Here is a 23,131-nt window from a genome sequence, read left to right on the forward strand (position 1 = left end):
AAATGCCTTCAGGGCTACCAGCTTGTGAGCCAGCAGGGAGTGGGGAATTGCTGAGTTTGGGTAAATTTGTCACTAGGGAGAAAACAGTTCTTCAGGTTCCTCCCTGAGTAATGCACCACTTAAAAAAACCAAAACAAAACTCCTCACCAACATACACACCAGCATGGCTCAAAAGAAGCAGCATATTTTTTTTCACTCAACATATCTTCCTGCACCCGCTCCCTGATTTTCTTTAGAAAATGAACTTCTGGCTAAACTTATTCAATCTCACAAAGCATTTCAATTTTGACAGGAGTGCATATTCTGGAAGAACGTGGTTCCATCAGAGTTTCTGCAGCCAGCTCTAATCCCAAATGCCTCGCTGTGACTAAACCTCATTTCTATGTTAAGTACCTTAGCTTGCCTGTAAGGGCCAGGTAAAAACTCAATCAGTCAAGTAGCCTCCCTGCAGCTGTCTTGTTAAACATTGGGGTTTTTAAAGTTTTCTTCTTTTTTTTCCTTTAATGAAGCAGAAGTGGAAAATCCCCTGGGGAGAGGCACAGTTTGATCACTGATAAACCGACCCAAAAATTTACACTAGGAATCTCCCTTATATCAAGGGAGATGAGGGGGTTTGGGGGGTCCTGGTCTCTTGGGGCTGGGCTCTGGGAAGCCCTTTGCTGCTTTGTCTTTTATTATCCACCATCCAGAATGGAGGGAAATAGAAGGGGGGGTGGCAACCCAAGAAATTCTAAAGAAGTGTCTTTGAGAAGCTCAGAGTGCCTGGTGTCAGACAGCCCCAATGTGCTGGCTGCAGTCCTTGGGGAAGAACATATATACATTTCTCCTCTCACATGTGCATATATACCTGGTGACAGCCAAATTATCAGCCCAGCAGGGCTGAATTTAAAGCACAGGCTGTTGTGGCAGAGGGAGGACTTTCCTTTTCTCCCAGGGACCAGGATCACACTTCCTTGGAGCACTGCACCTCATCTACGTGATGCTCCTTGCTTCACGTGCTTGCTGTTCCCATGCGAGGTGTATGTGCCACCCATGCATGGCAGAAGGGTGAAGTCCCCTCTGAAAAGGAGGGGTGTAGGAAGATCCCCAACAGCTCTGTGTGGAAATTACCCCTCCCTGGTCTTTACAAGTCATTGCATTGGAGCATCCAGGAGCAGCAGGTAGCACCCGATGTGGTCTGCCATGCAAAACCCACATCCCAAATGGGATTCCCTGATTCACCCTGGAGGGATGAATACACCAGGAAAAGGGGAAGAGCCTTTTCCCACCCCTTTACAAGCTCCCTGCCCTCGGCTTTGCTGGGGTGCTCTGTCCTTACGGCTGAACTGCGGCTTTGATCCAGTGCGTGTCGGCAGCTGTGTGTGCTCAGCACCGGCGCCGCAGAAGCTGGCGTTGGTCCCAAACTCACTCGGTGTTTTGAAAAATACATGGGATTGCACAAAATGGGTGAGGGAAACATCCAAGAAGATCATGGTGCTTCACTTTGGCTTTCGGAAATGTGAAGCTTTTCTTTCAAGAATAGTCAGAATACCCTGTTTGGAGATGAATTTTTGTTTTTCAAATGGGGCTTTACCTTTTCTGGTCTGGAAAATGCCTTTTAACTAACCTAGAGGAGAGCTGTGACTTTACAAATGGGTGCAATAGCCTGGTGAGAAGCTAGTTCATTTTGGACTGAGCAAACTGTTCTGAGCCTCATGGAAAAAACCTTCATAATTTTGACTTTCTATTAAAAAAAGCATACATTCAGATGGAAACAAATTTTCTTTTTAATTTGCTCAACAAGCCAAAGAATAGCTCAACCCTTCGTTTGTCAAGCTCCGGGCACTGCTGAGCTCCTGTTTTTCCAAGCCTCAACCCTCCAAATACCTGTCACAGGCAGCCGATCATTGTATCTTCCCAAAATACAGCACTCTCTTTCAGACTGCCCTCTTGCTGTCCTGGCTTCCCTGACACAGCCCAGATGTCGGGTGCAGATCTTGCCCATGGCTTTTGGCGGAGGATGAAAACTGGGATTTTTTTTGTGCCGGTTTTGACCGTTTCTTCAACTCTGTTTGCAAAGTTGGAGCACTTGCCTCTGGAGCTTGCAGCTGCTCAGTGTCACTTAACGCTGCTTGCTTGGGGACAGGACTTGGGCAATTTGTTAAGGTTTTATATTTATTGCCGTGCCCCTGGGTCCGAGGGCTGTGGCTGCCACAGGCAGCTGCCAGACCGACCCGTTTGCCCTTTCCCAAACCCTCAGAGCTGCCTGTGAGCGGGCAGCGATGGGGCAAAGAGGCCTTGCCGATAACAGGAGAGCACAAATATTTGCTGATGCAGCATGCCAGCTGCAGTGACAGAGACCCAAATTCTCTGTCCGACTCTATTTTCTGCCCGAGCCCGCGGCTGGCGGTGGTAAGGCCAGCCTAGCCCGGGGCAGCAGTGCTGATAGAGAAGCTGCTGGTGCCATTTCTGCATGATGAGTTTAACCTTGCTCCTTGTCCAGGACTGCCCCAGGGACAGCCTGGGTGGTGCAATTAACACTCAGGCTGCTTTATTTAGCAGCAAGGGCCGGTGTGAAATGCCTTTTGTGAAAGACGGGGACGGGTTGTTGGTGGCTGCAGTGTTTAACCTGTCAAAGAGGAAAAGGGAGGCTGGGACAGGCAGTTGTGTCCTGTCTGCTCCCTCAGCCGCTTGCTGCCTGTGCCTCTGAGCATCCTCCTGCTGTCTTCTGAACCCGCTGTGCTTGTGTGTGGTCTGGTTTGGCAGAAAAGTGATGTCCCATGGATGGGTAAGTCCCCCAAGGCTGGTGCTGGCAGGTAAAGGCAACAGTGATGCTCAAGACCACTTATTTAGACGTTTTCTGACCAAAGCCCCTGTGCAGCCATGTGCTTAAATCCCCTGGAGATGAGAGCCCAGAGGGAGGAATTAACATCTGCCAGTGCAGCCCCTGCCTCAGTTTTCACCTCATTGAGCAGCCTGGAGGGGAAGCTAACACTGACAGTTTAAGTGCTGTAAGTTAGCAGGCTGCATAGGATAATGCACCAGCTCAGCTGCTTTTATACCCGGCTGTGTCTGTCCAGGGGCTCTCTCCAGCCTCCTAGTTCTGGCAGACTCCAGGAGGCTGCTTGGGACAAAGAGGAAGGACCGCTGTTGTGCCTCTGGCCTTGCTGAGAAATTTGGGGGGTAACTTGCAACAGAGGAGGCTGGGATCTGAAACTTCCCAAGCAGTGAGAGCTGGCAGAGGTGGTCTGGCTTGGTGTGATGTCTCCATCACAGAAGGTACTTAAGGTCCAGCCAGACAGCTGTGGCTGGGCTGGAAAGACTGGCCTTGCTACAGAGGGGTGCTGGGCCCTCCAGGCTCTCTCCAGCTGCGTACCCAGCTACCAAGTCCTGGAGGACAAATAGTTTGGGTGTAGAAGTGACTTGTCATTTTGTCTGTCCTTTTTTGCCATTAGGGATGTGTGGCTCTTCTTTATACACCAGGGTTTCTCCTGGAGCCTCCTCTGGCAAAGCTGTGGAGATGTATCACCAAGGGATTTTACAATAATATAACAGCTCTACCTGTAAAAGCCCCTTCTGGCCCCTCGGGCCACCTCTTGTGCCTCTATCTGGGAGGATATCGCTCTATGAGAAGCCTGAACTGGATCCGACCCCAGGCCAGAGGTGCTTATATAAGATATTTACTGTGTGCCCCAAGACTGCCTTGGGAAGAAGCCAACGTGCTGATTAGGTGACGTCTGCTCATGATGGGGTGGATTTTGCCTCGAAGCATCTGCTGCCTGGGCTGGTGGTCTCGGAGACGCTGCCCTGAGGTCGTTTACGTAAGAAGCCAATTGGGCTCTTTGGCTGCAGTGAGCCCTTTGGGAAAGCCTCCAGGTTATATGAGGTGCCTGTCTGACCCCTGGGATGTCCAGCCTGCCTGGGCTCTGCTATGAGAAGCCATCGGTTGGCTGGTCACTGCTGCTTTTTCCTCCTCCCCATCCTAAAACAATCCATCCTGTGGGTGAGGGAAAGGGAGCTGAGCACTGGTGGTGGAGTAAGGAAAGCAAAAAGGGGATCAATGGTTTCTTCTGCATGCTATGAGCACCATGGGCAGCCCAGGGGAGCTGCTGTTTGCTGTTCCTTTTGGAGCATCCCATGGGAAAAAGCCAAAGCCGTGCTTGTCCTGGCTGGCCTGGGATGTGGATCTAGCACTGGGCTTACGCATGAGGTCTAGGAAATCCCATCTGCTGCACCAAAATCCTCCCCCCAAACACTGCAGGTCACGACAGCAGCAGATAAGCTTCTTGCCTCCTGCTTTGCCCTATATTTTCAGGGCAGGATCCCAGCATGACGTAGTCTCTGGCCTGATCTCGGGGTGGTGGCATGCTGAGGACACATAGTTTTCCCAAACTGGCTATTTTTCTGCTCTTCAGCTGCACATAAGGAGCAGGCTCCCACCTCTGGCTATGGTGCAATGCACTGGCCAAGGTCTCCTCAAGTGTTTGTCCCACAGACACGGCCTGGGCCTCTCTTCATGCAGTGAAGTAGGGTCAGCACCTTTGAAGTCCTAAAAAGAGTGTTGTGACCACATGGAAAATGTACATGCCATCAGCTGGGGTGGTGTAGGGTCATGTTTTATGAAGGCATTTGATTGCTTGGACCAGCATTGCTCATGATGGAGCAAGGATCAGCCTCCCTGAGGCAAGCAGCATGCGCATGAAGGAGGAGAGAAGCGAAGGAAGAGTCAGAGGAGGATGATGGAGAGTGATATCCCCTTGAGATGCTGCTGAAACAAGCTCTAATGGGTGAAATTAAGCTGAATAGAAAGGGAAAATTTCCTGAGATGTGTTAGAGCCTCCCAAGGGACACGGTGTGATCCCAGCAGCATGGTCCCCACAGCAAACATGGGGATGCAAAGGGTGGGAGCAAACCTCAGCATGGGAGCTGTGTCCCTGCCGTGGGACAGCACTTGAGTTTGCAGCGAGCCTGAACCCGCGGCGTGGCAGGGGGCCGGCATGCTTAGGGACGCTAGTGCTGGGATGCGACGGCTGATGCTGCCAGTGTCAGCGTCGTGGCTGGGGCTGGAATCCAGCTGGAAGCTGGACGGAGCAATCCTTTATTAGCAAAATCTGCAGAGTTTCACTGGCCACAAGTGGTGTCTCATTTTGTCAGCTGGCAGAAATACAAATGTCTTTTTTTTTTTTTTTTTTTTTTTCCCCCCCTGTGCTGGCCATTTTGGGGAGAAATGGCTCACCTGCCCCGTGGCTTTTCATGAGACAGATTGTTGCTCCTGGCTGATGGTTCCTCAGGCCCAATCCTGCCTTTCCTTTTCTTTCCCAGGCAAAGGTGCTGAGCCTGGGGAGCTGGACCCGCTGGGCACGGTGCTGCTCGCACCCAGCCTGCAGAGAGCTGCTCTGCATCCCTGCACGGTGGTGGCCAGTTCTTGCCCTCATCAGCACTTTCTGGTCCCTGGGACCTTGTGTGTGGTCTCATAAAAGCACCACAAGTGCTGACCTCGGCCGCTGTGCTCCTCCTGCCGGCAGTCTGCCTCCTTCCCTGCCCTCCCTCCCTCCTGCCCGCGCTGAAGCACAGCCAGAAGCCAGAGGTGCGCAGGGATGCGCGCTCTCCTTTTTCCAGATAAATCTATGGCAGCACCACAATTTGTCACTCCTTGTGCCCTGAGTTCAGCTTCCCTGAGCTGTTTTGGTTGTGCTCCCTGCTAACCAGCTGCTGGCATAGCCCTCGAGATGCTCTGGACATAGAAACTATGCATCTAACTATGGTCTAAGCATCCATCTCTCCATCATCCAACTGATCCTTGATGTCCTCAGCTGCTCTCCCAGGCTGAGATTCCCCCTTGGTAAACCCCCATCCTTATCACACAAGTATTTCTTCCTCTGCACTGGGCCAGCACCCCTGTTTTCTCCTTTGCTGCGTGACTGCGTAGCCTCCGTGAGCGCTCCAGGGGAGAGAGCGATGCCCACAAACCCACGCCGTCCTCCCATCCGTCCGCCGCATCCCCTGGCCTGTTGTCTTCCTGAAACCCGCCAGGACTTGGCCCTCCGCACCACTGCGCCGGCCAACAGCGCGGCCTGGCAGAGCCGGCACCCCGCACCGGCGGCAGTGCCAGTGCCCGGAGCAGATGGCGGCAGCCGTCCGGTCCCTTCCCCGCAGCCGGTTTTTCGGCCGGGAGCACGGTGGCCACGGTGCGCGGGCGGGCGGGGAGACGGGAGCCAGCTCGGCCGGAGAGTCGGGGCAAGGCGTGGTAATGGCACAGATAATGGCTATTTTTAACTTTGATAGATGAGAGCTTATTTCCTGACTCTGCTTGTGCGGCACAGTGGCACATGTCTCCTGCTGCCCGCACCCAGAGGATGGGGATGGGGGGACACAGCTGGTTTGGGTCATCAGCTGGCAACTCAGAGCCTGAAAATGGCCTTTCCTAGGAGCAGAGGTGGGAAGGGAGTGTGGGGTGCTGGGAGAGCCAGGCTGGCACCCCATGGCAGTGTCCTGTAGCCTTGTGGTGGGCTGGCATGGCTTGAGTTTGGGGTATCTCAGCTGGGCTCTGGGGTGGATGCTGACCCCATCAACCCTGGGTCTTCATCGGTTTGTATTTTTGAGTCCCAGTTATTGCACTGTGATCTCCTATGGGGCTTCAAGCCTGTTTTCCCCAGCACACTTGTCTCCTTCCTGCTGCAAAACCCCTTTAAGCAAGCAGGGGAGATTCCCATGGGAGCAAAACTCTGCTTTGGCACAGGGGTTCTGTGCACCTTTTGGGGATCAGCAAAACTAGGTTGCTTAAAATCCCACCCTCTCCAACCATTGAGCTTTTGGAGGGGCTGGAGGATGGTGGGCCGTGTCCCTGCGACCAGGCTGCTCACTGCGCTGGGGAGCACGCCTGGGTGGTGCCACCCAGACCGAGCGGCCCTGTGCTGTCGTGAGGATGGGTGACTTAGCACGTTTCCCCATCCCCGCTTCCCCCTCGCTTCCCCCGCAGCCTCTTCCTCCAGGAGGCCTGACACTAATACAGTGCGAGCGTGGGATTTATGGGCGGCAGCCCTCCAATTGGGCCATCTGTCTTGATTAAATTAGCCCTAATGGCTCTGTGCTGACTTGCTCGCAGCCCCGTGCAGCCATGCTGCAGGCGTCGGGAAGGGGCCCGCTGGAGACCCTGCTGGGTGCCCCCCCTCGCTTTGCCCTCTTGCTCTCCTTTCCTTGCTTCGACGACTCCTGAGCAAATGGCTGAAGCCGGCCTGGCTGCAGGGTGAGGTGATACCCTGACCCAAGCTATCCCCCAGCTGAGAGCCTACGGGGGCCGCAGGGCTCCCCAGGGCTGCAGTTCTGCACCCCCAGACGGGCACGCTGGGGGTGATGGGCTTCCCTATGGCTCTCCACAGCCCTGGGGCAGCAGTGCCCAGACCCAACAGCAAAAGCGTGGAGAGCCTCTGTGCTCCCCCAGTGGGTTGGGTGAATCCCGGGGCTTGCCAGGTTGGAAAACCTAGGCTATATCTTTGCATTTCCCATAGGAAACTGGGGAGCGAGGGAGGGTCACGGCAGGGTGATGGGAACACCAGCCTCGCCAGTTCTGGCTGCCCAGCTCCCTTCTGCTGTCCCAGCCGGCCCCAAGGGCTGCAGCCTCCCAGGGTTCCCATGACTCACCCTGCATACAAGCCCCGAACATCTCCTGCTCTCTGCTTTGCTGGTGAAACGCCCTGCCCATGCACCTCGAAATTGCTGCCGGCAGCCCCGGCGGAGCACCGTGCTGGGGAGCGGCAGGCGAGAGGGGGCCAGGGCTGGAGACTGGCCCGTGGCCAGCTGCCCGCTCCAGCCCTGCAGCCAATTTCCGGGCTGCCCAGCGCGTTAATTATATTTATTGCTGGAGGGAGCAGAGGGAGCCAGGGGGCTGGGTGCAGGGAGCCTGGGGCTGGCACTGCCGCCTGGGTACCGGGCTGGGGGGAGGATTCAGAAAGCTTTCCATGAGTGATGAGCACAGTGGGGTGACAGGACAGGAGCCTGGCAGAGAGGAGCAAACCAGGGTGTGAGGGGCTGCCCGACGAGCGTAAAGGAGCAGTGTTTTGGGGTCTAGATACTGATGGTTGGCCCTTGGGTGGTTGTGCTCATGACCACCATGCCCAGGTGTGGACTGGTGTCCCCTCCCATCTGCAAAACCCTAAATCCCCCCTGTTAGCTAGGCATCTATGGGGGTTTAGATGTACTGTTGCCAGAACAAGGGTTTTCATCTGGAGATTTCAAAGTGCTGGTTAAAATTCAGTATTTGTGGCTAGCGTGGAGAGGGGAGAGGAGGCAGCGCTGCAAGCATCGCCCTGGGGTGCTCTGGAGTCCGGGGGTGTTTGGGAAGAGTGACAGGAGGCACGATGCTCCATCACTGTGCTGGGGAGAGGATGGGAGCTGGGGACGAGGACAGTCACTGCTCTGGGACACTGCTGAAGGGAAGAGGTGAGGGAGGGATTGCTGGTCCCAAACCTGTGGTGGGAGACAAAGAAGAGTGAAGAGAAAGCTGGGAAGGGGTGGGAGGTGCTGCAAAAGGGAGATGGGGCAGGTGAGGAGGCAACTTTTTCATGTGCTGGGTGCTTTATAGTTACGTGACCTGCTGGCTGCGTGACAGCCAAGTCAAGTGGTGTCGAGCATTGCTGTCAAGGCTGGAGGTCTCCTGGCTGTGATTTTTTTTGAACAAAGCCTGCAAGTCCCCAAAAAGGAGCAGGCAGCAGCCCTGGGATCTCGCGGGCGACCGAGTGTGGAGGAAGTCTACAGATGGTGGCTGGTTTGCATCTCTCTCTGGCTGGAAGCCAGCTGGGGTTGTGAGCCCACTGCAGCATCCCCTCTGCCACCCGTTCCCCTCGGTGGAGGGGAAAGGCTGCCAGAGCAGAGTTTCACTTTGGCCCTCTCTAAAAAGGCCTTGCTGTTATAAGGACAGGGTGACCTGAAGACACCCAAAGCCTCCAAAACAGCTTAAAATAATGCTCACCACCAAGTAATAAACTTGGACTCCAATCAATCTTAAAAAAAAAATAAATAAAATCCCCGCCCGCAATAAAAAGAAGTGTCTTCAATTCCCAGCCCTCCCTCTGCCCCGGCTCCTCTCCGTGCACACAGACCCTGCCCCTTAAACCAGCCGAAAGCAGAGCGAAGCCTCTGGGGACGCGGTACCCGCCATCGATTTTTCATGGAAGGCGCCCAGAAAGGATGGTGATGGACCGTGGGGCCGCAACCCCCCGACCGCAGCAGCCGGCACGGGGGAGCTGAGATGGATCTGTCGGGAAAGGGTTGTTTCTTCGTCGTCGTGGCTGTCGGAGCCAGGGCCGGGCTAGAAAAAGCAAGCGGAAGCCATCAAGGTGGAGGAGAGGAAGCGAGGAAGAAGAAGAAGGGCCGAAGGACTCGGGCGAAGCAGCCATTAGGAAAGTGCTGATGCAGAGGTTCACTTGTGTCTACGGGCAGAGTTGGAGTAGTTGCTGTTCACGGACAAAGGCGGTAGGAGGGAGTGGAGCTTTGTAGAAGCCGGAGCCTGTCTCACTGGGTGTCTGTGTTTCATTCCCTGTCAAAAGGCTGGGAGCTGGGGGAAAAAAGCAGGGAAGCAGCGAGCTGCAGCGCTCGCTCAGGATCAGATAGCAAGAAAACCAATAGCAGAGAGAAAAAAAAAAAAAAAGAAAACCAACCCACATCAACCAACCAACCCACCCACCCTCCACACTGAGGCTGAAACAGGCAGGTCCCTGCCAACTCCACAGCACGCAGCAAGCAGGGAAGAAGTCCACCCTCCCCGGGCAGGAGCGGAGTTGAGCCCGAAGGATATTTGATGACACTTTGGCGACGATGGGTCCCCCAGCATCTTCCAGAGCCCATTTGAGGGTGAAGGCTCTGAAAGCACAGAGGGAGTTTGAAGCTAAATTCACCTGAGTCTGGATCTCCTGGTCGCTGGGATTTATCTATTTTTTTGTTTCTCCAAGGGGTGGCTGGGGGAAACCGAACCAAGAAAAAAAAGTGGTTTTCTTTTTAAATCTCCCTCTTTTATTTTTTAATTTTTTTTTTCTTTTGGAAGAAGATATATTTTTTTTTCCTGTGGTTGGAATGGAGGGGTTGGGTCTGTGCCTAAGAAGCAGCAGCCGAACGTCAGTCCTGGGAGAAACCGGAATGGATCTGGGGTCCCTCACCAGCTAACTCTCCAGGACCTGCAGCCCCACGGCCAGGGGGGCTGGATGCAGTGAGAGGTAAGTGACGGCTCCGGCATCTGCCTGCCAGAGAGCCGGTGCGACAGCTCCTCCGCTCCTCCAGCTCCGTCTTAATCCTAAGTCAGAGGCAAAAACAGCAGTCTCATAGTGAGTCAATCACTTCCACCTATTGCAGCCCTAATGGAGAAATAAGACGGGGAAGTTTCGCGGTGGCAGCCTCACGGGTGAAGTTCTCACCCCCCCCCACCCCCGTGCCCGAAATGCCAGGCTGGGGGGGGGAAATTTTGCAAAGCTGGCCGCCGTCACGGTGCCGATGCCATGGGCCCCCTCCCTCCCCGGCCAGCGGCAAGGGTTTGCTGCTGCCTTTCGGGGAGTGCGGGTGCCTCGCTGGGGTCCCGCTCGCTTCTGCTTGCTTCCCCTGGCCGGCTTGCTTTCTCGGCCAAAACTTTTGCAGACCGGCTGTTTTTGGAGATGCCCATGCGGGGTTATGCCCCTATGCGTGTGCACACATGTAGATGCACGCGCGTGTGCGAGGCACGCTCGCGTGACCCTCCGATTCCCAGCTGCCTGGACCTGCCTGCCCGCATGGGGGGCACGCCTGGGCTGAGCCCGGGAGCTGGGGGGGGTGTGTGTGCGCTTCGAAGGCAAACTGCAAAGCGCAGGGAAAAAAGCGAAGCAAGCCGACAACGACAACAGCAGCAGCAGCATAATTGCATCACTGTAATAGTATCGGCGCTGAGCGTGAGCCAGGCTAGTAAAATTGTCCAGAAAATGAGCTGTTCTAAAGTGCCTTCAGTTACCAGCACCTGCACGCCTTCTCTGGGTGCTTGAGGCTATTTGTATTTTTAGAAGTCTCTCTTAATTATAGAGCAAAGAGTGTTAGAGGGAAAATAGTGTGTATTTAGCAGCATTCGTTCCCGGACAGTTTTGCAGCAGATATGAGCACAAAATCACCAAATAGGGGTTTTTCTCCACTCCCCCCCCGCCCCCCCCCCGCACTTGTGATTGTGAACCACCTGTTTTGCAGTGGTGTCGGCAAACGAGGGCTGGGTTTTTTCTTTCCCGTTCTTAGAAAGCGTGGCGATGACTTTGCTTGTGTGTGAGAAGGATGGGAAGCGATCCCGTTGCTGCCCCACAACCCCTCTGCACCCCAAATTGACCGCATTAAAGGGCTGTGAGACTTCCCTGCTCCCAGCCTGGGGGTGACATCAGTGGGACAGGAGACTCATGTGCCAGTGCCGGGTCTCCTGCAGGCACCAAAGAGTCGGGGATGTTTTACAGTTCACTGAGAAAAAACCCAAACCCTGCAACAACTCATTTTGCTTCATTAAAGCGTCTTCCCTTCATCCCCTTCTCTGCAAAACTTTCCGGGGCCTTTTGTTCTGAACAGCAGGTGAAATTCCCTTTGTGTGAGCACAAAGCGAAGAAGCCACCAGAAAATAATGAAAACAAGACTAAAAAAAAAAAAAAATTAAAATCCTCGCCTGCCCCTTTCAGGCCTGGAATAACAGCGCGCGTTCCCATCCATGCCGGATGGGCTTAGTAAAACACTGGCTTTGCTGGGGAAGGCACCTTAAAGGCCACTTTATATCTGCTCTGCGACACATTTTGAAACCCTGTATGGCCTCTGCTGCCCTTTATCCAAACGAGAGGCTTTACCTACAAATTCCAAGTGGATGATTTTTTTCCTGAGCCCTGAAATGACCCCAGGGGATACGGTGAGTCCCCTGGGACCAGCCAGGGGGAATGGAGGTGTTCCCCCAGGCATGCGGCACGGTGCCATAGTGCTCCGTGATGCTCTGGGCATGACCACGGCTCACCATGGGTTCCCCCCTCTCCCCGCCGGCTGGCCGAGGTTGCAGGGGTGGCTTTGCTGGCGGCGCCGTGGGAACTGTTCCCTGTTGTGGATAAACTTCAGAGGAGCTGTCAGGGGAACTGGCCAGAAAGCTTAAACCCAGCGTTTTCTCCCCAGCTGCCATCACGTTTTAGGGTGTAAATGTGCTTGAGAGACACGGGCGTCTCACCCAACCTCTGTGCTGGGTGGAAAAGAGGATGGGGTGGCAGTTTTGGGGATGCTGTCTCTAGAAAGAGTGGGAGCACGGTACCTAAGCGGGATTGCTGGAGGGATGGATCCATCCCCCTCTCCTGTTGCCACTTGGGTGTGTGGCCCACGGACTGGGCACCTTATGTAAGCAGCGATGGCAGCGCTGGGCCCTGGCCATGCTGGGCCAACCTGCTCTGCCACTGCTGGGCCCCGCATGGCCTCGGCCGTCTCCCTTAGCCCCCATTTCAGGGGTTGCCCCCGGGTGCAGGCACTGTATCACCATGGGAGGAGCATAATTCCCCCGTAATTGCTGGGTTGGGGGGGCAGGCAGGCAGTGAATGGCTCCAAGCCCAAGGGTTTGTCCATGGTATCTGCAGAGTTCATGGTTGCATCTTGCCCAGCACTGACTCCAGGGTCCCCAGCCCTAGGAAGGTGGTGCCCGGACTCAAGCCCCTTTCTAGGCTCTTCTGCATCCCTTGGCTAAGGTCCAGTCTGGTTTGGATTTGACAGTGCAGGGCTTTTATGGATGAGAAGGGAGAAACCAGCCCAGCTTGCACCCGTTCCTCATGCTGCCGACTTGCTGCAGGAGCTGGGAATTGTCCTCCGAATGTGGGGACGCTGGCTGGCGAAGGACCTGTGTCCCTGTCCCAGATCATGAGCCTGTCCCTCCATCCCACCTGCAGGCTCCTGGCTGCCTCAGTGCCCACCTGTCTGGCTGTCCTGCACCCAGGGTGCCTGAAATGGAGGAAAGGAGAGCAAAAAAAAGAGCATTAGGGGGCTTAGGGAACCCCTGAGCACTGGGGCCTGGAGCACAGCAGGCACCTTGCTGCCCAGGCCCTACTCCAGCTTCTGAGTTGGGGAGAAGAGAAACGTGGGAATAGGGTGACTGGGGGCGTCCCAGTGCTGCCTCCACAGCTCTGGGTGACTGTGGGCCTGCCACCTTGCAGGGACATGCCCATTCCTGGCTCATTCCTAGCTTGTTCCCTTGTTCTAGCTCGGTGCTCTGGTCCCAGCTTGATCCTAGTTCCCAGCTCACTCCCTCGTTCCCAGCTTGCAGCGAGGCAGGACTGCCAGTGGGCGATGGTTTTTTGCAAAGCTCTTTCAGATTCCCCCGTTGGACTTTTGAAGCATCTGGTATCACTATCTCGGCGTCATTATGAATTAATTAACATTAATTCCCTGTTACGGTATCTCCTATTGCCAGGAGCCTTAGCCTGGGCTTCCCGCCCCCCCTTTCCCCAAACAGAAATGGCCAGATCCAGGCTCCCCCCGGCAGAAAGCCAGAGAGAAGCCACGTGGTTGGGGGGCCATGGGCTACCCATCCCTGTCCCCATCCTGCACCGTGACAGGGGATGCTGCCAGGCCCCTGCCAGTCCATAAGCCAGCGTAGGGCTTGGTCTTGGGGGAGCTCCAGTGCTGCCAGTGCTGCCTGCCCACTCGCTGTGCCACCAGCACAGGGCACGGGTGCTTCGCAGGTGGGTGAGACTGGCTCCGCCATCCCTCACCTCCGCTTCCCCGCAGGGCTGTGAGGCAGGTGATGCTGGGGCTGTCCTGTGTGAGAAGGATCTCCCTTTTAGCTCTGGAAAACCCTGATCCTGGCTTCCCAGCTTGTGCTGGAGGCACCAGGGATGCTCTTCTCAGGGATGCTGATCCAGGTGTGCTAATGCAAAGGCTCCTGTTCCCAGGAATGCTGATCCCAAGGAGATTGGCCACAGGGATGCTGCCTCAGGGATGCTAATCCCAAGGATGCTGTCCCTAAGGATGCTGAGCTTCTAGAGATATGGGGATAAAGACGTAGCAGGTGGATGCAGGCTGGGATCCTTTGCCCCAGCTGCATTCAACCTGTTCCGTGGACCACCCCAAGGGAGACACAACCTGGCCACCTGACTCGGTCCCTGTGCTGTCACTTGCACAGTTGAGCCTTGGTAAAGCTGTGGCTGAGGGCTGCAGAAGGGCTCAGTAGGCTCTGGGTGCAGCGCCCGGCGCCTCCCAGCCCCGTTGCACCCCATCGCCTGCCCCACTCCCTGCCCTACACCAACACAACCCTCCTGCACTCATCTGTCCCCCCACTTCTGCCCCCTGCCACCACCATGTGCCCCATGGCAGGGCCACAGCAACCCCTAGGGCCACTCCAATCCCCCCTGCACCCCTTTGCAGTGCGGGCTGAGTCAGTGGGGGGTTCCCCCTATACTCCACAAGCCCTGGGGCCAAGGCGGGGTGTGGGTGGCAGCCCCCAGGTGGGCTGGGGTATAACCCGGTGTCCTACATCCCTGGAGCCCAGCTCGGGCTTACGTAACGGCCGTGCTGCAGTCTGCTCTGCTCAGCCGCCAGTACTACTGGCAGAGCTGCAGCGTAGAGCCCATCTCCCCGGATATTTGCTTTCTGGGGAGAGGAGGGAGGGATGGGGACACTTGGAGGGCAGGTGAGCCCCAGGGGGTGGCCAGGACCCGGAGGGGTTATTGAGAGGGCTGGCGGGGCACAAGGGCTGGGGTTTCTGCCCCCAGCCCCATCCATCCTGTGACCTTGGGAGCCAAAATCCCCCCTGGGTGGCAGCACCCTGTGGAAGGAGGGGCTGGGGAGGGGGAGAGCCGAGAGCCCTGCCCCAGTCCTAAGTGAAGGGTGTCAGAATGGGGACCCTGCTGACATCCTCTGTCAACCACACTGCCATCTCTACCCTTCTCGGAGACCACAGACCCACTGTGCAGATGGGGAAACTGAGGCAGGGGGCTGTGACTCCCCGTAAGGAGCAGGTACCAGGGTCCCCCTGGATGGGGAGGAGGAGATGGGACATTACAAGCCCCTCAGATACTCTCGGGCTGCCGATACCCAGGTCCAGGCTGAGCTCTGCCTCTGGAGCCAGTGTCCTCACTGGGGTCGGGCACACAGGCACAGGGACCTGCTGGCGCTCGGTGCAGCACCCTCGCAGCGAGGTGCAGCTCTGGGCACTGCTGTACATGCCATGACCCAGTGACATGGGGTGGGGCGGACAGCAGGCTGGCCACAGCACCCTTCCTGTCCCCAGCTTGAGACCCCAGGGGAGCGCAGGGTGACAGTGTGGGGAGCCTGGGGGACAGACCTCACTGCTAGGTTGTGCTGAGGCTGTAGTCTGGTGGGGTCCAGGGCACCACCATACCTGATGGCTGCCAAATGCTGGGGCGCACCTGGGAGCTGCCCTAGTGCCGGCACCTGCCGCCTGTGGGTGGGCTCGGGGTGCTGGTAGCAGCCCTGATGCTCGGGTGGTACTTGCTGAGTGTCCCCCTCTGGCTAAAATGCCAGCAGCTCTGCTCCGGCATGGCTCCCTGGAGGCAGGAGGAGGGTTTGTGCCTGGAGGCACTGTCCCAGTGGTCCCCTGGCACTGTGGGGACCCGGCAGGTCTCTGTCCCTCCCTGAGGGTGCCACCGGCAGCTGGGCTACACCTTCATGGTGCCTCATGGCCTGCGCCAAGGTGGCCTCAGGCACCACCACCCCTGGGTGCCACCTGCCCGCAGGGATGCCTGGCAGGGCAGTGCGGGATCCCTGCAGCACTGCGGGGAAACCCAGTATGACCGCAGCGTGAAAAACATGGTGTCACCCACCGGTGAGAGCCAGGACTCCCCACAGGGACTGAGCCCCTGAGACCCCCTACCTCCTTCTCCCCCTCTGCTTCTTTTTCCCAGGCTCAGCTGGCGTTTCTCCTGGGGCTCGGTGGGACAGAGTCCAGCCGCCCCCCAGCACGCTGCCGAGCCCACTGCCCCCCACGGGCACCCCGGCCAGCCCCAGCACCTGCGGCACACAGCACAGGGACCCCACACTCTGAAGCCAGAGTAACCAAGGATGCCAGTGAGCTCATCCCTCCCGCCTGGGCTGGGAAAAATCATTGCATTGTGCTTGCTGCAAGAGGCTCAAAGGCCTTTGGTTCCCTTTTAGGACACGGCTGGAATGGAGCCACCAAAAGAAATGCCAGGAAAAATGAGCCTTCAGTAGCAGCTACTTTCTTCGTGGGTTTGAAGGGATCCAAATGCCGATTGCTCAGCTTGGGGAGCCCCCCTCGATGCTCAGACTGTAGGGATAAACCTCCCCAATGCTGGGCAGCCAGCACTGGATCAGGCCCTTCTTTTCTGAAATGCCAAATCCGGCCCTGCTGGGTGATTCAGGCGTTTGGGGAAAGGGTGGGTCGGGTGCTGCTCTGGACTCTGTTGCCTTTTGTCTCTGCAGCAGCGGAGCCATTCCCCCCGGGGGCCAGGACACGCGGAGCAGCAGGGTCCTGCTCCCCAGCCTTGGATGCCCCAGGGCTGGATCTGGCAGTGTGGTTCTCAGCTGGGCTGAGAACGCCCTCCAACTCGTTACACACGGGGGCCAGCTAATCTCCATCTGACAGCGAGTCATCCTTCCTACCATGCTGTAATGACAACGTACTTAAAGGGGCTGATGAATTAAGTGCATCTTATAAATGCATCAGATATTAAAATTCCTGTATAATTACAGTGCAATGGATTATGTGTGGTGCTGAAGGGGAAGCAATTCAGCGAAGCAAAGGAATTATAGAGGAGAGCCAGCAAAGCGTAATTACACACAGCTCTGCTCTAATGGTGGTGTAAAGTGAGGGGCTGAATTGGAGCTGCAGTGGGAGTGATGCTGAGCAGCACCAGCGCTGTGCCGGCACCTAGGGCTTGTCTGCAATGATGCAAGGGTTAAGGAAAGCAAGTGGGACCTGAAGGGCTTCGTGGGGGGACAGAGGGAGGGGGCTTTGCTCTGCTTCATGCCTCCTCCTCCTGGGGAGGAAAGCAGCCGGCTCCCCGCGGGCTGGCTCCAGCCAGCCAGGTCCAGGGGCTTTGTCCGTCGCTCGCCCCAGCCCCCCGTTGCTCTCAGCAGTCCTGTGTGCGATACAGCAGTCAGTGCCTGAGCAGACCAAAGACAAAAGTATCTGATTCCCTTTCCTTTTTCCTTTTTCCTTTTTCCTTTTTCCTTTCCTTTCCTTTCCTTTCCTTTCCTTTCCTTTCCTTTCCTTTCCTTTCCTTTCCTTTCCTTTCCTTTCCTTTCCTTTCCTTTCCTTTCCTTTCCTTTCCTTTCCTTTCCTTTCCTTTCCTTTCCTTTCCTTTCCTTTCCTTTCCTTTTCTTCTTCTTCTCCTTTTTCTTTTTCTTTTTTTTCTTTTTCTTTTTTCTTTTTCTTTTTCTTTCTTTTTCTTTTTTCTCTTTTTCTTTTTCTTTTTCATCCTTTCTCTTCTCTTCTCTTCTCTTCTCTTCTCTTCTCTTCTCTTCTCTTCTCTTCTCTTCTCTTCTCTTCTCTTCTCTTCTCTTCTTTCTCTTCTCTTCTCTTCTCTTCCTCTTTCTCTTTTTTCTTCTTCTTCTCCCTTTTCTTCTCCTTTTTCTTCTCCCTTTTCTTCTCCTTTTTCTTTTTCTTCTCCTTTTTCTTTTTATTCTCTTTTCCCTTCCCTCTCCCTCCCCCTCTCAGGGTCAGTGTTCCCAGGTCCCCAGGCAGCTGTGGGTGCGTGAGGTCCAGGCAGAGGCTGCCACATCACCTTACACCCCAAACGTCACCAAACAGGGGAGCTGGTTGCTCACATCCTCATTCCTCCATATTTTCTGGTGTGGGTGATGCAGTGGGGTCTCCCTGGTGCTTTCAGCCCTCCCCTCCGCCCGGGTGAAGGGGTGCCACCTGCAAGGGGCCTTGGAGGAAGACCATACCCCGCACGATTTGGCTGGGGGGCTGCTGGAGCAAAGGCTTTTCTCTAATGAGCTGGTGCCTGTTCTCCCATTAATTATATGGAGCGGTGCCATCATCAGACAATTAAGCAGTGTTGTCCCAGGCTCCAGTACGGGCGCAGAGAAAGCGGGGCGTGGGACACCATGCGATGGCACGCGTGCAGGGCTGCGTAGGGAGGGTGGGTGCTCCATGTGCTGTGCATCGAGGCACCTGCATGCGACCACCAGCCGAAACCCTGCGAGCACCATTGCCCCGTCCCACCACCACCCACAGCACTGCCGCCTCCTCCTCCTTTTCCCCAAAAGGGCCGAGAGTCGCACAGGACCACCATCCCCATCACGTCCCAGGCCACAGCCCGCTCTCGGTGGGGAGACGGGACCGCGAGACGCCTGCCTCTGCTTTTGCAATGGCGCTTGTTCGCTAATTAGCAAAATCTGGCAATCCACACCATTCTCCCAGTCATTAATTATTATTAATTATTTGTTATGCAAATAAAGTTGAAGAGCGCAGTGCTGTAGGCAACACAAACGAAAACAGTCCCGGCTCCCTGCAGTTTATGTAACGGTGGGCAAGCGGGCATTGCAGGAGTCCCCAGGGCCGTACAGGGCCATTTGCTGTCCCCGGCGTAGGGGCTGCTGCATGTCGGCATCCCCTGGGGTCTGGGGACACGTCGATGGCATCAGTGGCAACAGGCGCTGCAGGGCTGGTGCCGGAGGGGACTGCGGGAGTGAAGGATGTGGGATGTAATAGGGAAAAGGGTGCTTTTTAGAGTCCTGGAGGATGAGGGCGATGGGGGGAACCCAAGGGTGGAGGGGTTTATGTCAGGGGTGGATGGGCGAGGCGGGTGCTGCTGGTTGATGCAGGAAAGGCGATCGCTGGGTGGGTTTTGTGGGTCCTGTCCCACCCCTTTCCCTGCGGTCTGTCCCTAAGGGCAGTGTCTGGGGAGAAGCTGGGATGTTTCACCAAACGATGCCGTTTCAGTAAGCGGCAGTTTCCTGTCTCCATCCTCCCAGCTGAAGGCTGGACGTGGCCAGGACCTGTCTGTGCATCTCCCCACCCCACTGCCTGGCCACTGAGCCTCAGGGTGTCATTTTGCTGCTCCCCACCCTCCATTTCCCTTCCACCCCTGAGCTCTCTGCCACATCCAGGGCTCCCTTCCTGCTGTGCTCCCCATGTTCCTCCGAGCTCGCCATCGACCCCAAATGCAACCACCCATCACATCCCTGTGTCATGGAGTGATAACGTTGGTGGCACTGTGCCACAGGGACACAGGCTGGTGGCAATGGGGTCCCTACCCAACCCCTACCTGAGCAATTGGAAAGGGAACCGAGGAAAAATGGAAATTAAAGAGAGGAAAGAATTAATAAGGATCCTGCCTCGACCACAATGGCTTTGTTTCAGGACAGCTGATACCACACGCTCGCTAATGCCATTCCTCAGAGGCCTTCGGAAAGCAGTGGGGTTTTGGCGATGCTCAGGCGTGTTTTTGGTGCGCTGCAGATACGCTTGTGCATTAGAGCTGTGCTTGGTTCCTTCCCAGCCGGCGATGTCCCCTGGTGCCCAGCTGCTGTCCCCAGCCGGGCTCCGCAGCATGAGGCAGCTATCGTCGTAAAGCAATGACCTGGCAGAGTGGAGATTTGGGGTGAAAAATGTGTTTTCACAAAGCGATGCTTCTCCTGCTGGGCACTGCTGTGGGGCCATGCCCTGAAACGCCGGACAGCCTTGCTGGAGGGCTGCTTGCTCCCTCTGGTTAGGAGATCATCCTATGGTGGCTATATGGTGCACCCTGAATACACTGAGCACAAGACAACCTGCGTACTTATAAAAATCCTCTTCTGCTGTACACAAGGCGCTATGCAGGTTGCCTGTACGTCCCTCCCCAGAACCTGGTGTTATTTGCTTTTTTGCACTTACTGGATCCCCCGGTTATCACCCCATAAGCCTCATTCAGAGAAACCCTATATTTCCTCCACCCTGGGGTACTTGCCTTGGAGATTTCTCTAAGGGGAATTCAAAGCAGGGATGGGAGAGGAGCGGGGCTTTGCGCAAGTTGTGCTCAGAACTGCAGCCGATGTCCCACAAAACTTTCCCATTATTCCTGTGCCTGATGTCCACGGGGAGCTTGGCCTCTCTTCTTCCTTCTCCGCTGCAGGAATCAACTCTGGTTGCTGGCAGGGTTATCTCCATCCTGCAGCTTGCTGCACGCTCTGTTAGTTCACCATCCCTCCGAGGGCTGGGGCTCGACCCTGGCCAGGCAGCATGTGCCCCTGCAGAGGGGGATGATGTCTTTATTTCCCATGGCCAATAATGGATTTGGAGATAAAGTCTGGGAAAATGGGGACTCGCTGAGGTTCCTCACCTGCTGCCGCAGCTGTCTGCGCACTCGTGTGTGCTCGTGGCCCCATCCTAAGCCTGAGCCTGGGCTGACGGCCGTGGCGGGGTGCTGGAACCAGATGCTTGTTTCTAATAAAACTCGGCTCCCACCGTGAGCCGCACTCATCCTCGCCCGCTCCAGGTGATAACGGCAGGCATGCTGCTGCCGGACGGACCTCGTGGTAAACGTGAAAAGCAGCTGAAGGTGAAAGGAACAGGCTCCAGCTCTGTATCTGTGCACCGGCCCTGCTTTGTTGAAATAAGGGTGCTCTATGGAGCCAAAAAAAGTCTCTTGCCTGAGACCTGGGCTCCGTGGGGGGGATGTGGGGGATGTGGGGGGCCGGAGGCAGCAGGCAGAGGGCCGGCACGCCGAGTGGAGCACAGCAGGAAGGAAGCGCTCGCGAGGACACAGCCAGCACTGCATGCACGTCCTTACATATGTGCTATTTTCAGCTTGACGGGGAGCAGGCCAAGTTCTCCAACAGATTGAGTTTGGAGCTGAAATCCTCCTCCTCCCCCCTGCCCAGCACCCACTGCCTTCAGGCATGGGGAGTCCAAGTGTGCCCAGGGCACCTCGCCGTGCCCCGCTCAGTCTGTATTCCCACCGGTGAGATGCACACGTGCTGCACACGCGCTCCCAGCGCTGCCGCTGCCCAACGCCCGCCTTGTAGCAAGGCCACAGGGTCTGATCCTGCTCAGGGGGGCAGCAGCTCCAGCTTCGTCCCTTATCCCTTCAGGCTGGTCCAGGCACCAGCACCAGCATCCTCCCAAGCCCATCCCCACTCCAACAATGACCTGCAGCATCTCCTGCCTTCGGCTTCGCGCACTTGTGCACACTCCCACCCACTCTCTTTGCTTTATTTCTGAGCAGAAAATCACCCTTCTTCCTTCTGTCCCCAAATCCCCCCTCCTGCCACCTCCCCTTCCCTCATCACTGCGACCCCTCTAGAAGTGCAGCTGCTTTTGCAGCCGTGTCCTCACCCTGCTTGAAATGCAGGAAAGAAATCCATGTGCAACTTACTGTCTCGGCACCCTGTAATCATTTTGTCAGCCGAAAAGCACTTTTGTCAAACCCCCACAGGCAAACCGGGAGGGGATGGATTGGGGAGAGGCACCTGACACCACTCTGTGCTTTTTTTCCCCCTTTTTTTCATCATGGGTTTTGCTTTACGGGTGGGACGAGAGTTGGGTTTTTCTCTCCTTTTCCTCTCTGGGTGCTTTGGTGACTGTCCGGAGTGAGTGAAAGGAATAAGGAAAATGTTGCGGGAGAGCAGCAAGGCTGGAGAAAATGCATCGCCAGCAGCTGGGTTTGCTCGACAAAGTGCAATTACGCAATGGGAGGAGAAAGCCGTTCGGCTGGAGAGGGGTTTCCAGCAGGGACTAATGGAGCCCCAGGCTCAGTCACCTGCGATGGCCCCGAGAGCAGCCCTGGCCCCTTTGGGGGCTGGGGGGGCATTAGAGGGCTCCTTTCTGTCCCACGCATGAACTGCTCTGGGGGGGTCTTTACAGCGGGACGTTAATGTCATCGGTTTGCTCCGTCCTGAAAGCAAACCAACCGGGCGGCAGCGGCTGCCCTGCCCACACCAGGGAGCGGTTCCTTTCTGCAGGGGCCTCTCCCCGAACGAGACGTGGTTGCCTTCGATGCTGTTCTCTCGCTCTGGCTCTGGAGGGGGTGTGTGTCTCTTTCTCAATGCCTTCAGCATCCCTGATGAGTGTCTGGGGTCACAGCAGCGGGTGACACTGGCCTTTGTCCTCCGGGAAAGGAGTCGAGGGCATCTCTTAGAGTAGGCAGCTCGTATGGCCTTGGGGATGGACCCTGCTTTACCCCAGCATGGGATTCCCAGGGACAGGTGGATGAGGTGAGGGGCACAGGCTCTTACTCCCGGACCTCTCATTTGGGCACCTCGAACAAGGAGCATGGCTCTCCCCTCCCTGCTTTTTTTTTTGACTGGTGCTTGCCCAAGCATCAGGGCGAGCTGCCTTTGCCAGCCTGCGTCATGTGAACACCACGGGGAGTTTGCACAGAGCCGATCCGTTCTCCCTAACCTTTCCACTAATGAGGAAGCAAATGCCTGGGATGGCTGCGGCACGGGAAGGTCAGAGCCGTCGCAGCCCGATGGCCCCGTGTATCTGCCCGCAGTCCCATCCTCCTCACATCTTTCCCGTGCTTTAGTGATGTTTTGGGGTGCAAAGAGGGGCTGGGAACAAGGTGCTCTGTGGAAATCTTGTGTCTGGGCTGGTACCGTCGGCTGGAAAAATAATGATCCATAAAGCACAGCGCTCGTCAAGCCTTGCCTAATGAACAGGCGGTCGTTAACTCCGCATGAAGTGTTCGCAGGTCTCAAACACAGAAAAACACTCAGAAACCCACTTGCAAATGCTGCTTGTCTAATTAGGGTACCAGGAAAGACTCATCCATCCTTACGTGTCCGGTGTGTCCTCATCTGTACACGTGAAATTCGGGCCATCAAACACTCGCAGCCGCCGTCGCAGCAAGGCGCTCCTGTCCGGAGACAGGTCTTTAAATCATCCCCGAGCACTGCGAAAATTGCAGACAGCTCGAGAGCAGAAAATGAAAAGGCAAAGTGTTGTTCCTGGAGCTTTTGTCCTGAATTATTTGCTCAGCTTTAATAATAAGTTACAGACAAGCAAAACTGAAGCAGCTCGGATGATCTTCTGGGGAAAACTAGCCCCGTGGATGCTGCAGAGTGGCGCCTGGTCCCCAGCTCCTCTGACAGCCTTTGGGGACAGGGACTGATGTGCTCTGGGAAGATAGGCTGGGAAAAGAGATAGAAAAATAAACCCTCTTTAATGCGTTTTGGTGCAGTATCCAGATGTGGGAGCTGGGATTGAAGCTTTTCATTCATTTTTCTGGAGGCAGTG

General features: G+C 56.0%; 2 protein-coding genes across 2 annotated transcripts in view; both read left to right on the plus strand.

Annotated features, from left to right (window-relative positions):
• Positions 1 to 23,131, plus strand: part of PDAP1 (PDGFA associated protein 1) — a 143,696-nt gene that overhangs the window by 20,996 nt on the left and 99,569 nt on the right. The window lies entirely within an intron of this gene.
• Positions 8,616 to 23,131, plus strand: part of KCNJ12 (potassium inwardly rectifying channel subfamily J member 12) — a 31,617-nt gene continuing 17,101 nt past the window's right edge. Inside the window, exon 1 of the mRNA XM_075104800.1 lies at positions 8,616 to 10,187. The gene's annotated coding sequence lies outside the window, so the exon portion shown is untranslated. The remainder of the gene's footprint in view (positions 10,188 to 23,131) is intronic.

Source organism: Phalacrocorax aristotelis, chromosome 10 (genome assembly GCF_949628215.1).
Source record: "Phalacrocorax aristotelis chromosome 10, bGulAri2.1, whole genome shotgun sequence".
Lineage (NCBI taxonomy): Eukaryota > Metazoa > Chordata > Aves > Suliformes > Phalacrocoracidae > Phalacrocorax > Phalacrocorax aristotelis.